The following is an 11,375-nucleotide window of genomic DNA, read 5'->3' as shown; positions in this document are numbered from 1 at the left end:
GAGGTCTTTGAAAAATGTTGCAGAAGTTTAACCATCTGATTTCTCTTCTGGTCAACTGACCATTTCTAAATGCACGCGACAGCAGTTAGCATCTTACTTGCTTCTAAATAGTTTCTGTTGTATCATGATATGTTGCAATAGATGATTGAAGAGCTGAAAAATGGTAACCACCAAGATCAAGCTCTTAGGATGAAAATAAGGATTTAATGTACTGCAGCCATTCATTTATTCATTACCATCCTAAGGGTCTTACAAGATTCTGAGGATTAAATTACTACTGGGAAAATATTGTCAAAGTAGGGGAACGGAATTTCGCTTCTGAAATAAGATCAAACGCTTCTCCTCATCCTTACGACTCAGGTAACTTAGATAATATGGTCCCAAGATAGAGACATAAGTTCTTAGGATACAACAACTTGTCGGTGAGACTGCTTGATAAATGTCATCATCACTCCCCACGGTAGGAAAAATAAGTAAAGGACACCAAGGTGCCTTTCTTTAGTTTCCCGTGGTAACCTTTATATGCCTCCAGCTGTGCATGAATAAGATGATGGTGGCAGAGATAAGACTGCAACAAAAACAATAGCAAACACTATTCCAGATAGGATTTTAGTCTTTGCACCTAGTTGTGTTACACACATAGTATCCACTCAATGAAAGTTTGCTGAATGAATAGAATAAATGAATATATAAGTTAGTGGAATTGGATCCTTCACAGCAGTGTCCTTTATTGCTTTGTAACTGAGTTTGTTTCTATAATTTCCTGGCAGGATGTCTAGAAGTGAGAAAGGCTCAGTGGATATTGACAATATATGGCCAAAGTCATTAATTTAGGGTAGTAGTAAGTTTTGATTTTGCCATATTACCTCCTGTCGTATCAGTGTCACTTGCTTCTGAGCATATTAATAGGCTGGTATTTGATCCTAGACACAGATTTCAGAGGTACTGTGACTGTCATTGTCTTTTAAAATTTATTTTAGATGGAGTCTCACTCTGTCACCCAGGCTGGCATGCAGTGGCCCGATCTTGGCTCACTGCAACCCCCACCTCCTGGGTTCAAACAATTCTCTGCCTCAGCCTCCCAAGTAGCTGGGATTACAGGCGTGTGCCATTATGCCCAGGTGATTTTTGTATTTTTAGTAAAGACCGGGTTTCACTATGTTGGCCAGGCTGGTCTTGAACCCCTGACCTCAATTGATCCACTTGCCTCGGCCTCCCAAAGTGCTGGGATTACAGGTGTGAGCCACTACGCCCGGCCTCATTGTTTTTAAAATCAAAGGCAACTACATGGCCTATAGCAATGACTGTGACATTTCTGCTTTCAGTTTCTGGTAAGTCCCTACATTAAGTTCCCATTTAACTAAAAATAATATTGCCATAAGTGTTTCCTGACCACAGGATTTAATACTAATGGATTCATTCAACATATATTTTTTGGGCGCCTACTATGTGCCAGCCACTTTTAAAGCAGTGAAGAGTTTTCTCCGAACAAAATGGCACCATGGAGCTTACATTTCAGTGGTTAAGGAGCAATAAATAAGCAGATGAAAATCTAAAACAACATCAGATATTGGTAAATGCTATGATGGTGAGAGAGAGAGCCATCAAGAAAGGTTTCTGGGTGTGGGTGAGTGTACCCTTTATAGTTATAGGGGAGGTGAGGAGAGATCTATTTTCAGGAACAACATCAAGAGATCTGTTTTAGCTATGTTAAATTGGAGATGCCTATTAAACTACTGAACATCAGTTTCTCCTGATATTAGATTTATACCTGTGTGTGTGTGTGTGTGTGTGTGTGTGTGTTTGTGTGTGTAAAATCATGTGAAGAAATGTGAATGAGTTAAAAAGAGTTCTGGACAAGAAGCAGTGAGCCAGAAAGCCAGGACCCAATCATAGCAAAAAAAAAAAAAAAAAAAAAAAAAAAAAAAATGACCTTGAGCAAATAGTTTAATATTACTGGATCTTCTTTTATCTTTAAGAAGATTCATCAAGATTATCTCTTCTTATGATTTTTGAATCCTGTGATTATCGGTTTGGGACTTCCTGACCTGTAACCCTAGAACCATAGAGTAGCTACTAAGCAATATGCCCTAAGAAATTCATCAATAACCTAAGCTTTTCATGAAGGCAAAGTTGTTTGCTTGGGAAGAAGAAATGGTTCTTTCTCTGACCCATTCATGCTCCATCCGCAATAGACAGCGCATAATAGACCCATGATAAAAGGAGTTTTCCATTGCTGTATGGACTAGTTCTTACATCATGGGTGGGCTGTGGTTGTTCTGTACTCAAGGTGTTATACTGTGGGCCTGTTTTGAGGGAAGCCACCTCTATTGCATGAAAGGAAGAGTTTAATCTCAAAGGTGAAATTATGAATTTAGGTGAGCAATACCATCCCACCTGCACTGAGATACTTACATATGGCCACCCACTGTATCTCTGAAATACAATGGGCTTGTCTCAGTTTTCACATTGCTTGACTGCTTTATGTCACGTGACATTGCTGCTGAAACTCACAGAACTGTCCACCATAGTCTCCCGATCCAGACAATACCCATCTTCTGATTACTTCCCTGAGTCCTGCTGCCCTGTGCCATTTACTGACTTTTCCTCTTTCCCCCTTTCCTTAAAAATATAAGAATCTCTTCATAAGGATCCATTCCTGGTGTTTTGTTTCGTTTCTTCCCTCTTTTTTCTGTACACACTTCCTGGGCCATATTATTTTCTGCCTTTGCTCCTCCCACCACTTAGATAATATTCATTCCTAAGTTATCAGCCCTCTCTTAGGAGCTGCTTATTTAACAATTAGGCATCTCTGTTTGCATGTCTTCAAGGCTCCTCCCCATGGCAGTTCCAAAATAGAACTAATGATCTGCTGTCTCCTTTCCCAAACTGGTCCTCCCACCCCCTTTCTGTATCTTGCTTAATCTCACCATTGAATCGTTTAAGCTAGAAGTCTCAGAGTCAGCTTCTTTATTTCCACCTTGTGCATTGTGGTAGTCAGGCTTCAAGCTGGCCCTTCATGATCCTCACCTCGTATATTCACCTCTTTTTAGGGACCCTTCGTACAGTGCATCATGTTTGGTCAGTGTGGCCAAAGCATACGCAAGCAGTCATGTTATGTGACTTCTAAGGCTAGGCCATAAGAGAAATTGCCACTGCACCATATTCTCTTTTGGGTCACTCACTCTGGGGAAAGCCAGCTGCCACATCATGAGGACATTTAAGCAACCTTATGGAAAGATCCATATGATAAGAAACAGAAGCCTCTTGCCAACAGTTAGCATCAACTTCCCAGCTATAGAAGTGAACCATTTTGGAAATGGATCCTCCAGCCCCAGTCAAACCTTCAGATGACTGCAGCCCTGGCCAACATCTTGACTGCAACCTCATGAGAAATCCTGAGCCAGGACCACCAGCTAAGCTGTTCTTGAACTTTCTGACCCACAGAAACTGTGAGATAATATACATTTATCATTGTTTTAAGTTGAGAAGTTTTGGGGTAATTTGTTACATAGGAATAGATGACAAAAAACATCTATAAAGCACATTTTGAGAATCACTATAGTCTTTGATATTGCAATGTAATATTGTTGATATTGCAATGTAAATATTTCTTAAGTATAACTCATTTTCTTCACCTCCATTGTCATGGCTCTCATTTTAGGCCTCTATAATCTCTTTTCTGGACTATTGCAATATCTCTGTATTGGTTTTGTGCCTGTAATTAACTTCCTCTCCTACTTCTAATCCATCCTCCATGTTGTTGTCAATTATGTTTTAAAAATATAAATCTCATCATGCTGCTCTCCTGCTCTATCAGTCAAGATAGCCTGCAGTTTTTGTGCAGTAATAAGAAACCTCCTGCAAATCAAAGTGGCTAAGACAACAAAGTCTTAATTCTTACTCCCACTACAAATCCACTGTCATTCGGCAGGAAGGCTGTGCTCACTGCAGTGCAGGGCCAGTGAGCCCTAACACTGGGGCTTAGCCCAGGACAGTTCTTGGCTTTGCTCAGGAAAGAATTCAAGAGCAAGCTGGTGGTAGAAGAAAACAGCTTTATTGAGGAGGTGGTGTTACAGCTTGGTCACTGCTCCTGCAGAGCAGGGCTACCTCATAGGCAGTGTGCTGTGAGTAGCAACTCAGGGAAGTTCTGCAGTCATATTTATACCAACTTTTAATTACATGCAAATTAAGCAGTAGGTTATTCAGAAATTTCCAGAGAAAGGGTGACAACTTCCTGCTAGTTGCCATGGGAAGAGGTGGTAACTTCTGGGTGTGGCCATGGTGATTGTAAACTGTCACGGTGCTGGTGCGCACATCTTATGGAGAGGTGCTTTCAGTGCCACTTCCCTGTTTCAGTCCATCTTCAATCTGGTCTGGAGTTGAGTCCTGCCTCCTACCTCAATTGTAATCACTCTGGAACCCAGGCAGACAGAAAAGTCACTATCTTAAAATTGTTGTTCACTGGCTAGAAAAAAAAAGAATGTGGCATGACTTTTTTTTTTTCCTGAGACGGAGTTTTGCTCTTGTTGCCCAGGCTGCAGTGTAATGGCATGATCTCAGCTCACTGCAACTTCTGCCTCATGGGTTCAAGCGCTTCTCCTGCCTCAGCCTCCTGAGTAGCTGGGAATACAGGTGTGCACCACCACGCCTGGCTAATTTTGTATTTTTAGTAGAGATGGGGTTTCACTATGTTGGCCAGGCTGGTCTTGAACTCCTGAACTCAGGTCATCCACCCACATTGGCCTCCCAAAGTGCTGAAATTACAGGTGTGAGACACTGTGCCCGGCCAGAATGTGGCATCATGTCTATTCACATTTCATTGGCCCAAATAAGTCACATGATCACTTCTGGCTTCCTGTGGGCAAAGAAATTCTCTCCTATCATGTATCTGCTTAGAACTTTGGGATGGATCCACCTTGACTTTAGGCTAAAGTCCAAATCCCTGTGCAGAGCATTGTAAGGTCCTTTGTGATTTGGACTTAGTCTGCTTTTTCAATATCATCTCCTGCTACTCTCGACTTTTCATGCAGTGCTGTGCTCCACTTACACTGCATTACTCTCCTTTCTAGAACATTCTATATGTATTTTCTTTCCTCTGTCTTTGCACATGTTGTTAAACCTACTGATCTGTCAAGGTCTTATTTTCTCTTCCTTTATGAAGCTATCCTGAAACTTCCTAAACTGTCCCTCCTTCCTCTTTGAACTCATTCCTCTTTGCAAATATCTCCCTTATAGCATAGCTTTCATCACATCATAAGGTAGGAAGCTGATTATTTTTCATGCCTGTTTGTTCTCAAGTCTAGAGTTCCTTTAGGATAGGAACGATGTCTTACATTTGTGTGGCTTCTGCCAAGCACAGAGCCTGGCACATAGCAGTTTAAGAAATATTTGTTGAACGAGTGTGTAAATATCCTCCCCCACAATCCCTGAAGATTAGTCATAAATGCTCTGCTCTCTGATCCATGGACTTTAAGGGACTTTTGCCATTTTATTTCTTTCCCATTATGTCATTTTGTTTTTTCCACTTTCTAATAAAATACTGACTCTTTGATTTAAAAACCCAAGAACTCCATTAGTCATTCCTCATGAATATCTTTTCCTTGCTGGGTAACCTTAACTAGCTCTGATGGAACTCTCACTTGTGTTTCTCAACTAGCTTTAATGACATATAATACCAAAATTTATTGTGCTCTCTTCATGCCAGACACAGTGCTTGGCACTGGGGACATGAAGACAGATGATAATTTCTGTATTCAGTGAGTCCTGGACCAAAATACTATATTTCACCCACATCTTTGGGTGTGCCAGGGACATTCTGAAGTGCCTTCATTGAAGTTCTTAGTCACATTTTTTTTCCAATATAGGATATGTATAAAGCCTTTAATGGGAAGAAAGTGTCTTCCTTCCTAAAACATGTTAAAAACCAGACTGTTACTTGGGAATATTAGCTACTTAAACTGATTGGCACTTAATAACACCAAACTAAGTGGCATTTTAGGGCAGGAATCTGGGAGATGGGATGCTACATTTTGTAAGTCAGGGTGAATTAGGAGTGTTTTTAACCTGGATAGTTAAGTGGCTAGTCGGGAAGAGCTGGACACCTTTAAGTAGGTGGAGCTCCAGTTGGGGAAGGCAGGGCTTCTGAAATGGAAAAGACACTGAGAAGGTATGTAGAGTCTAGAGCTGCACTGTTCAGTATGGAAGCCTCTGGCCCCATGTGGCTGTCAAATACTTAAAGTATGTTCAGTCCAAATTGAGATGTTCAATGAGTGTAAAATATACAGCAGATTTGGAAGACTTAATACAAAAATTTTAAAATCTCACAATAATTTTTTATATTGATTACACATTGATATGATAATATTTTGGATACATTTTGCAAGGTAAAATATATTATTAAATATTAATCTAATTAGTTTATTTTTACTTTTTAATATGGCTATTAGAAAATATAAAATTACACACATGGTTCACACTTAGGGTTTGCATTACATTTATACCAGACAGCAATGGTCTAGAAGCTAAGCATTGCCCATTCTGTTGTTTGTTGCCTCCATCTTCCTTCTTTCCATTCCTTTCTCCCTTCCTTGCTGAGCATCTTCTATGTTCAGGTTCTGTGTGAGGCTCTTGGTTACAGAAAGGAATTCCCTCTAGCAATTTCCAGTCTAGTAGTAAAGAATGTCATATAAATGTCTACACTATCGTGTTGTTATGGGATCTTTGGGGTGTCAATTTTCTTCCTGGAAACCTCTGTAGCTGGTGGTGTCTTTGCTGAGTTCTTGTCCTGTGTCCAGGAAGGACGAAGTATGCAGGCAAGTAAAAGGTGAAGAAGAGGAAGATAAACTTTATTTAGCGTTAGAACAGCTCAGAGGAGACCCGCAATGGGTAGCTCCTCTCTGTGGGCAGGTCATCCCGTCAAGTGTGCAGCTCTCAGCAGAGAGGGTAGCTCCTCTCTGCAGCTGGTCCACCTGTTGTCTCTCTGTCCTCTGCCCTCTGCCCTGCTCTGGCTGAGCCTAGGGCTTTTATGGACCTCAGAGGGGAGAAAGTGCCTGCTGAATGGTTGATGCGCAGCTATGGGTGGGCCCAGAGGAGACCCAGAAGTCCTCACTCCCCTTGACAGGACTGACAGCCTGGCCCCCAGCCTTCAGGCCTTCCCTGGCCTGAAGGTGGGGCCTTTCTGGGGGACCCACTGTTTATGCCCAGGGCTCTGCCTCCCACTGTCATTCAAGGCCCTGGGCTTGGCCCCAGCCCTACTCTGAGGCCAGGCAGCGGGAGCAGACACCCCCAAGCCAGCAGGGACTGTGGGGAGGGGCTTCCTGGCCCCACTAGGATGCAGGCTGCAGAGATGCCCAGCTCCTGGGCCTGGGAGTGTGGGCTGTAGCTGTACCCGGGGAGCTCCTGCCCTGCCAACTTGGAAGGGGTGGGGTTCCTGCTTGTCCCCGGCTCCTGCCTGCTCCATGGAGCTAGAGGCCAAGGTCTGCAGCCATGGATCCTGCAGCTGTAGCTGCACCCAGGAGGTCAGATTTTGCCTGCTCCTGTTCCCCTCCATGAGTACAGGCTTGGATCCACAGCCGCAGTTTGGGTGGCTATAGACCCACCCAGAAGGGCTGGGACTCCCACCAGCTCCATGGAGTGTGCAGCCCGTCACGCCTCCCTCCTGTAGCCAGTTTGATGGAGTAAGTACTTTATTAGGCCATACAATGGTAATTCTTTGGGGGAACACTTGACTTGACTCTGAATCAAATGAGCTGGTGAGACTGGAGCTGAATTGCAATTCTGCCTACGGTCATCTGTGGGAAGTGGCTGAGTCCAGGAGGCAGCCCCAAATCAAATAGCTCTCTATCCTTATGCCTGTAATTACTCATTAGAAGGCAGACTTCACATATACTCCAAGGGAGCAATGACCCTTTCAGTTGTGTGAGGAGTGGGAGGACAAAGGAAAGGGAACTTAAATATTTGAGACCTTACAGTGTGCAAAACACTTGCTCAGTGCTTCACATATATCATCTTTTTCATTCTCTTCACAGACCTTTGAATTAGGTATTGTCTCTAATTACAGGTAAGGTACCTGAAACTTAGAGACAATAAAAAACTTGCACATCTCTCTTTGGTCAACTATCTTCAAAGAGGCACTGGATAATTAGGTGAAGCTGGCTCAGTGCCAATCCTCTGTCATACTGAAAGAGTAGCTTGAAAAATCATCTTGATGATTATGATGCAATAATATCATCTCATACACAAAGGACAGCTCATGGCTTTTAATATCCATGATCAGTGAATGCTTATAGTAATTTTTGTCCAATTTTCTTATTTGTACAATTCTACCATTTGGTCAAATGTTAATGACAGCTACATGTGCTATTCTTTGGATTTCAGTTGGTTCTATCATGTCTGCTATCCATCTTTCTTATGCAAGTTTACTTCTGTTCCGCCACTAGGGTTTTTCCATTGTAGTGTATGTTTCCAATGACAGAATTCTCCTACTAATGAGAGAGAAGAACTCTCAAAGTTCTTTACTTGTTGTACTTCTCCTTTTCACTTTTAGCTCCTATTTTCCTTTTGTCTTTATCAATGATATTATTACTTCCTTTCCCATTTTTCCTTTTAAATATCTTATTACTACCAATAATGAATATTGTCTAAGAATATCAGAATAAACCATGACTTTAGCTGCTGCAAATTAGTGAAAATAATTTTCGGATTAGTACTAAATTAGTTAAGTGGAATTAGTTCCAAGAAATAAGTCTAGGGCATTTCCTCACTACCTGCAACACCCAAAACTCATCCTTCAGGAAAGTGTCTAGGAGGAGTATTGTAGGATAAAAGCCCTCATCAGAAGCTTATGATCTGCTATCTGGTTCTTTCTGCCTCTGTTCTGTCATCCTCAGTGTTGGCTACATCTGGCTGGCAGCAACATGCCTGCAACAATTTCAGGCAGGGTTAACATCTATAAAGACAACCCATCTGGTCTTCCAGTGGCTTTTCATTAAGAAGGAGAGAAGCTCCAGCCTCTTGCATCTCATTGGCCATCCCTGGGTTATATCCCTGTGCCTGAGCCGATCACTCCACAGGAGTAGTATCACCCTTAGAAGGGTTGCCTTTAGCTGGAATGAGTCATCTTCCCTTGAGGCACTTGGCTGTGTGGCACCTGAACAATACTGTGGTTCTGTTAGGGAAGAAGAAGGGGGAATAGGATTTTGTAGGCAACCAACAATGTCCCCTATGCAAAGTCAGCACAGTTCAGTGTGGTGCAAACGATGGGGAAATATTTTGGAATCTGGTGACACAAAGAAACACAAGTGGAAGTTCCTTGGTTATCAGGGTAGTCAAGGAAGCTATAGTGAGTAGAAGACCTTGACATACACATTGAAGTATCATAGCCAAGAATACTGTTATATATAGGACTGCTATGTTGTTCTGCTGATGAACTCTTGCTTCCACAGGGGAAAACAGATGTTTACAGTGCAGAGTTAGAAAAGAAGAGAGACAAAATGAATCCAAGTTCTGCTGCATAACAGTCAGGTGTTTCATCAACTTAGCTGCTTGAGTCCCTGGAGAGAAGGCGAGATGCTCTGAGTCAGATGTTTATACATCAGTGGTAGATCAAAAATAAATTAGCCCTTTGCTATATCAAGCAGCCCATGGTGGTGTTTGGTCACATCAGATTGCTTATTTATTCACATTAACAGTAGGAATGAACAGGATGAGTATGATAGATAGGACCGGATCCAGACCACACTTACCCTTGGGAATAGTGGGAAGTTCTGCAAATTTCTGATTATTTCCAGCAAAGGATGAGAGTCAGAGCACAGCTCATCTAAACTGGCATTCAAAAGGGTTTCTTTTCAGCAACTATTACTTGTACATTAACACAAGTGTATCTGCTATTTTGTTACCGAAACATCTGTCTTCAAAATTAGAAATCTCTTGATTTCCTCTCTTCAGCCCTCCTGATGTTCTTTGGACTTCTGTTTCACTCGGTCAGAATAACCTCCATACCTTTGCAGATGCTGTTCCTTCTTAGAGTGCCATTTCCGGCTTGTTCACTGCCAGATTTATGTAAATTTATGTGAGGCTCTGGAAATTCTCCTCCATAATAATTTCCTGCCATTGAGGTGACTGAAGTGTCCCATTATTTCCAGAGTTTATCCAGCTGGAAAAGAAGCTGTTTACCAGAAGGGTGACGAACCTTTCCAGTTTGCCAGGATTGGACTGGGGAGGAAAAGTATCCAGGGATGTGGATTTTTCAATGCTAAAACCACAAACATTCTGGAAAGTTAGGAAGAGCTGGTAATTCTAGAACGCCAGCCACTTAAGAATGAGGAGGAAGGGGAGTCAGAGGGGCCTGAGGAGCAAGAGGCAATGGATGAAGAAAAGAGTAAAATGGTGGCAAGGCTCTCATCACACATTCCAGGCTTTGAAAAACAAGCGATGAGGACAGTTAGGAGATGGAGACAATTAGTAAAGTGTTTATCTTTTCTCTTAAAACACGTATGTTAAAAGCATCACTTTTTTTGTTCTGTTTTAGGAGATGGGATCTCTCTCAGTCACCCAGGCCAGAGTGCAGTGGCATGATCATAGCTCACTGCAGCCTCCAACTCCTGGGCTCAGGTAATTCTCCCACCTTAGCCTCTTGACTAACTGGGACTACAGGTGTGTGCCACCATATCTAGCTAATTTTTAAATGTTTTGTAGAGACAGGGTCTCCCCATGTTGCCCAAGCTTTCCTCAAAACTCCTGGGCTCAAGCTTGTCTCAAAACTCCTGTCTTGGCCTCCCAAAGTGCTGAGATTACAGGTGTGAGCCACTGTGCCTGGCCAAAGTGTCACTCTGAAATGGAAGCAGTGACTATTGAATTGTTGTGATCACTGAGTCAAGTATTTGTGAGGCACTCACTGAGAGCATCATCTTAAAAACTGTCACTGTCACTTATTACCATTCATTCCTCCATTCATGCATTCATTCAACAGATTTTCACTGAGTGCTTGTGGTGCTAGGCTCCACGCTGGAGCCATCAGCCTGGCGAGGCCCGGTCCCCCTGGAGCCAACTGTCAGCGCTTGCTGCGTATCTTCTTCATAGCTGTTGGGTTTACCATGCAGGGGGATCTTAGCAGACCTCCAGAGCAGTCGTGGGAGTCAAATGCTCAGCAGAACCTTGGCAAGCCTGAATATAGCTTGCGACCACGAGTACTCTAAGATACCCAGGAATGAAAAGAGCCAACTACAGTTCATTCTCAGCTTAGATGCAACTGTGAGATGGAAAAAGCAGTTCATTCTTCGGCTTAACACCACAGCTTCTTTCTCATCACTTCGCTCTGTCCACCCCCAAGGAACTCCTTGTAGCTCCCTGAACTTGCCTGCTTCTCTTTGGCT

This window comes from Macaca mulatta, chromosome 8 (genome assembly GCF_049350105.2).
Source record: "Macaca mulatta isolate MMU2019108-1 chromosome 8, T2T-MMU8v2.0, whole genome shotgun sequence".
NCBI lineage: Eukaryota > Metazoa > Chordata > Mammalia > Primates > Cercopithecidae > Macaca > Macaca mulatta.
The sequence above is the reverse complement of the archived record's forward strand: the minus strand, read 5'-3'. Positions refer to the sequence as shown.